The sequence below is a fragment of the Chrysochloris asiatica genome, unplaced genomic scaffold (genome assembly GCF_000296735.1).
Source record: "Chrysochloris asiatica unplaced genomic scaffold, ChrAsi1.0 scaffold00217, whole genome shotgun sequence".
Taxonomy (NCBI): domain Eukaryota; kingdom Metazoa; phylum Chordata; class Mammalia; order Afrosoricida; family Chrysochloridae; genus Chrysochloris; species Chrysochloris asiatica.
The window spans coordinates 4,626,142-4,632,113 of NW_006408735.1; the positions used below are offsets into that span (position 1 = coordinate 4,626,142).

The window sequence follows — 5,972 nt, forward strand, 5'->3', positions numbered from 1 at the left end:
TGTCTCGACTTTTAGGAAAATATTACATTTATCTGTGGATATCAGGGCTTCATGTATGCAATTAATAATAAACATAACTGAATACTAAGATGAAAAATAGTTTGCTATGTCTGCTAGGTGGCTAGAGTCTGTTCCTCAGAGCCTGCAGCCCGTATGGTCTGCAACACTTGGGCCCATAGGGCCTTGAACTCCTGACTGGGTCTGGACGGTCTGCAACATTTTTTGAATTATCTTCAGCAAAATTTTACTTGCACGTAATACTAATGATGTTGTTCAATGATACATACATCCTATTTGGTCACTTTTCTTTGGAATAGATACAAATATGGATCTCTTTCAATTGATTGGCCAGATATCTTTCTGCCAGATTTCTTGGCATAGACAAGTGAGTGTGTGCAGCACTGCAACCATTTGCTGAAATATTTCAATCGTCATCTTATACATTTCTGGGGACTTGCATCTTACATTCAGTGCTGCTTGGATTTCTTTCTTCAATGCAATTGGTTCTTGATCATATGAAACATCTTGAAATGGTTGAACATCAGCCTTTTATTTTTTGGTTACAGTGACTGTGTATTTCTTCAATCTTATTTTGATATTTCCTGTGTTAATCAATATTTTGCCATTAAAAACCTTCACTATTGCAACCTGAGGCTTGAATTTTTTTCCTCAGTTTTTTCAGCTTGAGAAATACTGAACTTGTTCTTCACTTTTGGTTTTCTAACTCCAGGTCTTTGCCCATTTCATGATAATACTTTGTCTTCTCAAACTGTCATTTGAAATTTTCTGTTTCACTCTCTTACTCGATCACTTCTTCTAGTCATTTTCATTACTCTACATTCAAGTGCAAGTTTCAGAGTCTCTTTTGACATACATTTTCATCTTTTCTTTCTTTCCTGTCTTTTTAATGATATTTTAATTCCTTCATGTATGATGTTTTAGAAGTCATCCACAACTCTTCTGGTCTTTAGCTATTAGTGTTTAATGCATCAAATCGGTTCTTCAGATGATCTCTAAATTCAGGTGACATATACACAAAGATATGTATTGGCTCTCATAAACTTGCTTTAATTTTCTCTAGCTTCAGTACAAAGTTGCCCATGTTCCAAAGTTGGCTCTTCTCCTTGTTTTGGTTGATGATGTTGAGCTTCTACAATGTCTCTTCCTTCAGATGTAATCAACTTGATTCCTGTGTATTTCATCTGGTGAGATCCATGTATATTTGTTGTTGTTGTTGAAAAGAGGTATTTGCAATGAATAATTCATTGGTTTTGCAAAATTCTATCTTGCAATCTCCATCATTGCTTCTATCACCAAGGTTATATTTCCAACTATGGATCCTTTCTCTATGTTTTCAACTTTCACATTCCAATCACCAGTAATTATCAATGAATTTTGATGCATGTTTGGTCAATTTCAGAGTAAAGAACTTGGTAGAAATCTTCAAATTCATCATCATTGCTTTTAGTGGTGTGTGCATAAATTTGAATAACAGTAATATTAATTGGTCTTTTTTGTCAGATACATATTATCCTATCACAAGCGGCATTGCACTTCAAGATACATCTTAAAACTCTCTTCTTGGCAATGAATGTGACACCATTTCTCTTTAATATGTTGTTCCTGGAATAGTAAACCTTATGGCTATTCATTTCAAAATGACCAATACAGTCCATTTCAGTTCACTAACACCTAGGATATCAGTCTTTATGTGTCCCATTTCATTTTTTACTATTTCCGATTTTCCAATATTTATACTTTATACATTCCATGTTTTGGTTATTATGGGATGTTTGAAGCTGTTTCTTTTTATTTTGAGTTGTGCACAAATAGCAAATGAAGGCCCTGAAAGCTCTGCTCCATCCACCACGTTAAGATCAACTCTATTTTGAGGAGGCGTTTCTCCCCAAGTCATATTTTGAGTGTCATCTAACCGGAGGGGTTCATCTCTGGCACTGTTTTGCTGCTATGTATAAGGCTCACAATAGCTAACATTTCAGAAGTAGTCCACCTCTCCTTCTTCCTAGTTTGTCTTAGTTTGGAAGCTCCACTGAAACTTGCCACCATGGGTGCCGCTGCTGGTATTTTAACTACTGATGGCATAGCTTCCAGCATCACAGTAGCACACAAACCATCACAGTATTACAAACTGACAGAAGAGCAGTGGAAATTCAAAGATAGAAGATGGTGTATTAAATGCTGAATCATGCTTAGAGTGTTGATCAAATAACTACTTAGTTTGTTATCTATGAAGACAACAGATTTTTCTGTTCATTTACATTTAGATCTATCTGCTTTTCTGTCTTTTTGTAACAGATATGACAACTCTATTTATATATCATAAAGACATCTCTATGAAGGTTAAATGACCTTCGCAAGGTCTAGGTGGCAGTAGTGCTTGGATAGTCCTTGCTTTGCAACTGAGAATCCTCTGTTCTGTTTCATAATCCATTTTCTTATGATCTTTACTTCTAAGGAGCATTCTGATTGTACTTCTTTCAAGACATATTTGTTTTTTCTTCAATATTTTTTGTCAGCATCACAATTTAAATGCCTCAATCCTTCTTAGGTATTTTATTTTCATTGTCCATACATTCACATACATATAAGGTGATTGAAAACACCTTCGCTTGGGTCAGGTGCACCTTTGTCTTCAAAATGACATTGGCATAGATAGAAATTATACACATGGACACTGAGAGCTAGAATACAAAGGAACGAAATTGATGAAAAATTGGTGAAAAAATGATGAAACTACTGAAAACTGCTTGTTTGCAGCATCTACTGATCACAGAAACATGTTTAAATATAGTTTGTTTGGAATAAATCTATGCAAGTGTAAACGCAATGTTTGTAGCAATATTTTTTGACTTACCATTGTGTAAGTCAACTGTTCTTTAATAGAATGACATCATGATATTCACCAGAGCTCAGAGTCTGGTAATCAGTTCCAAAATTAAATAGAATTTTCAAAATACTGTTTTTTTAATCAATAATAAATGACAATTTTCCAGATTCATTTTGTATTTTCCTCATCTTTTTCAATTCTCTCTCTGTACATATAGAGGAAATGCATGAGAAAAGGAAGTGGTGGGAAGTGGGAAGAGCAGGACCTGGAATAATTAAAGCACCAAAATATTCTTAAATACTTTTTGAGCTAGAAAATTTGAGTACTATATATATAATTTCATAGGAAGAAATAGATGTTCTGTTACCCTAAGATGTAATATTTGAGAATTTATGAGCTTGCATAATATTTTCAATATCCAGGTGGTAATAGCTTTTAAATAATATCCCAAACAGTCGTTTTTAATTAAAAGTCTATAATGAGTCAGTTGAAAGAAGATAAAATATTATATGGAGCTGATCATTTTATATTTTCTCTGAAGTTACTTGAAATATTAAGAAATCTATTTGTTTTTGTTTGTTGGTTTTAGTAAAAAATAAGTTTCTATTCTAGGTCACACCTTGACAATGTCTTTCACTACTCAACTCAATCTTGTGGTCCAACAGTTTGACATATGTGAACATACTCTGAACCTTGAGGAGTTTCAGTATTCAGTATATTATGCAGAGCATTCAGAGTGCTTAATCCGAGCAATTGCTGCCATCCATTACTTCCCACGTGATAATATAGAGAACCTCATAAGAGAGAAGGAACTGTGAGCTGTATTCATGGCACATTGAAATTCCTGCACTATGCTGGATGGTGTCAGATGCTAACAGTGTGGAAAAAGAGCTGAGGTGAATGTCCTGGATGGTTATAACCAAACAGCCCTCTACTATGAAGCTGAGAAAGATGATACTTCTGTGTGCATCCTGTGGGAGTATGGTGCAAACCCCAATGCACTGGATAGCAACAGAGACACCCCACTTCACTGGGCAGCCATTAAGAACAACACTGAGGGCATTTAAAAAAAATGTATGCCTCTCAGCTGGGCTGCCAGGAAGAGAAACTTGAGAGTCTCATCGTCCTTCTCAACTATGGTACAGAGGTCTGAATCAATAGCCTAAAAGGTCAAATACCCATCTCACTCTTGGTGGCTCTGCTGGACAGGGGTCTCAGAACAGAGAAAGAAAATTCTTGCTTTGAGCTCCTTCACAGAGCTGTTGGACAGTTTGAATTATGGAAAAATGGCACCCTGGCACAAGAAGTGGCTAGAGACCAGCAGCTGTGTGAAAATGGACTTTTCTGTGCTCAACTCCAGAAACTCTAAAAACACGTTCTCACTGTGTTTTGTGCCAAAGCCTAGGGTTCCAGTGTCTTCCAGAGGCAGTGAAGGTCCTTTCACGGCTAGTTTCTTTGAAGCAATATTTGTTACTTGTAGAATAACATGGAGGAGATGCTTTTATCATCACATAGGCAGCCCTGGATGAGGTTTTCCCCTGCAGTGCTGTCTCTTGCAAGGAAAACATAAAAGGCAGCTGATCCTGTTGTGTAGTTTTATAGATTTTGAGGCACTATGTCAGAACAAAAACTTCCACACTCCCTCCCCTCTTCAAACCAACCAGCCAATGGAACAAAACTAGAAAAAATTCCTCACTATTGTTTTCTGTTTATTGCTTATTTTGCTTTTTATATTGCAAGCTGCAAAAGAGAGGTCTCTCCCATTATCCCCTTTGGGGAAAGACTCAACAGTACAATTGAATTATGTAGGGAGATGAAAAGTATTTAAAGAATGTGTTTTTGATTTTCCTCTGGGGACATGATTAACCCACTAGAAGAATCCCTCAAGATTCATTCTAATTGGTTTCTGAAAAGATTTTTAAAAGCCACAATTCCAGAAAGCAACAGTTGTCACCCAAAGATAAAGAAACTGCAGTCTTCAGAGATATGCTGATTCAGAATTGGACTGTACACTGTCCCTGTTGTTGTTGTGAAGTGTTGTTGAGTCAATTCCAACCTATAGCAACCCTGTATAGGGTTTCTGAGGAGCAGCTGGTGAGTTTGAACCACCAACCTTGCAGTTCAAACGGCTTTGCAGTCTGGTGCATTAACCCACAGCACCATACCAGGAATGCACACACTGTCCCTAAAAAGGCACATAATGGGACATTTTAAAGGGACCAGCCTCTCCTCCATCAAAAGAGACATCAGGCTTTGCCTTTTTATCATCATTGTGCCCAAGGATTACAATAGTTCAGCAATGTTACTGTAATATATGTCTGCTTCCCACACATTAGAAAAGATGGCAGATTCTAAGCCATTCTAAGAATTCCTATTCTCCAGTGGGAAATTTCCTCAGAGCTAGTTTGCTCTCAAGGACTTAGCAGGCATTTCGTGCACCTTATATAGAATAAGGAGTCATGGTGTGGTACTATAGGATAAGGTACTGGACTGCAAGGTTGATGGTTCAAACTCAGCAGCTGCTTCTTGGAAACCCTGTGCAAGGTCGCTATGAGTCAGAACTGATTCAAAGACACTTAACAATAACAGCACTGTAGAATAAGGTGTTTGTTCTGGCAGGAGAGGAATATGGGCTGGGAAACTTTTTCCTGAGCGTCTTCTTCATTCCCTACAGGAAAGTCACTCTGCTAAGAGGTTAGAAATATTTTTCTTTCAGGTGTTTTTGGGTACTTTGCTTTTTATTAATGTATACAAGACTTAGCAGTAGTGTAGATTGGAGAAGGGGTGGGGGAAGAGCTAGACAAGAGTTTCTTTTGAAATGACCCATCTACTGAAAATAAGATCCGTTTTGGTCCCTACTACAAGGGAGCTTCAAAAATTTCATGAAAAAGCGAAAGGAAATCATAATATAATTTCCCCACAAACTTTTTAACGTCCCCTCATGCTTAGTTGGAATACTCTTCCATGTTCCTAAACTAGATTAAATTGTTACTGATCATAGATGGACTGTATGCAAATTTGAGGAATTTTTTTTTTTTTTTTTTTTAAAGCTAATACAGAACTAGAAACAAAATAAATGGAATCAGTTGATAAAAATCAGTTCAGAAAGTAAGCCTGGTTTAAC

At 36.7% G+C, this 5,972-nt stretch overlaps 1 pseudogene; it reads left to right on the forward strand.

Annotated features, from left to right (window-relative positions):
* Positions 1–4,333, forward strand: part of LOC102822135 — a 4,773-nt pseudogene extending 440 nt beyond the window's left edge.
* The last annotated feature ends 1,639 nt before the right edge of the window (positions 4,334–5,972 follow it).